Source organism: Camelina sativa, chromosome 5 (genome assembly GCF_000633955.1).
Source record: "Camelina sativa cultivar DH55 chromosome 5, Cs, whole genome shotgun sequence".
In the NCBI taxonomy this organism is placed as follows: domain Eukaryota; kingdom Viridiplantae; phylum Streptophyta; class Magnoliopsida; order Brassicales; family Brassicaceae; genus Camelina; species Camelina sativa.
In genome coordinates, this window is record NC_025689.1 from 15,238,273 (window position 1) to 15,239,676 (window position 1,404).

Genomic DNA, 1,404 nt, shown 5'->3' on the forward strand with positions numbered 1-1,404 from the left:
CACGGTTTCCTTTAGATCGTTGATTGTTTTTAGTGAAAATCTCATCGGATATGTGTGTTGGTGATAGCGATTCAGTGGCATCTCTTCAAATGTCAAATACACTGTTTATTATTCTCTTTGTTCGGTTGTTCTGAACTCAACTTATATATATATATATATATATATATATATATATATATATATATATCTTAACATCCGAGAGAAAAGCAAACCCAAAGGCACAGGTAAAATAGTCTAGTTTGTTTAACATTATATATCAAAAGCCGATCACCAAAATAAACAAAAACAGGGTAGACGAAACACAAATAACGAACATATGCTCCAAAACGTAAATGAATTGATTGGCACGTTTGCAAACTTAATTAGAGAATTGATGCAATCACTATTCATAATTGCCAAAATAAAATAAAAATAACTAATGCTCTTTCATATTCATCAAAGTACACTGTACGTGTTTTCCGATTCGGTGCCCATGGCCGGTACTACTGGTTTTTCATTGCAACCATCTCATTCAAATTATCTATCGGATAGCAACGTTGAATATTTCTTACAGATTGAGTTCGTAATAATCATTATTTCTACTTTCTCTAATGGTGAAAAATATAAAGTAATGGTTCTATAATTCAATTTGATTATGATACATATATGAAAATGTATTGTCATTTTTAAACATTTAGATTGGGTATTCTTTAAAAAATCCAAAAAATACCTTATTTATTTTTTTAGAAGTTTAAAGACCAAATATGTGCAGTTTAATACCCAAAAAATTAAATTTTTGTCATTTTTCAACCTACGATCTCTTAACAAAAAAAATATTCCAATTTTACTGTTATTCATTTATATAAATTATGAATACATAAATGAATGATATGGAATTAATTTAAATTTTAGTTTGATCTGAATAAAAATAATTGTTATTAATATTTTATTTTATCGTTATTTGATTTCTTTAACTCAAATTATATTACAATTTATCACCAAATAAAAAAAATTTGAAAACACTATCAACTAATACTTTTCTGGGCATAGTATCCACAATTTCTTGGATTGAAAGTGTTTCACCATCAGCTAATAAGTCTGCCTCCCTATATAAAACATCGAGTTGCCTGGCTGGCCCAATGGACCAACAGACATACCATTTCCGATCCAAAGTGGTCAAAGTAAGCTCGGTTCAGCTTCTCGATGATGTCTGTGTGAAAAATATTTATGATCGGTGCCCCGACCTGAATTCAATAAAAACACTAATCAAACTAGATTCTTAAAAATAAAAACGGAAAATTTCATATTTAACCTTCAAAGTGACTAAAAGTAGCAGTTTAAACCTCCTAAGTATTATAATAACACTCTAAACCACCAAACTAATTATACTAACATAACAAACCTCTAAACCTCTAATTTTAGAAA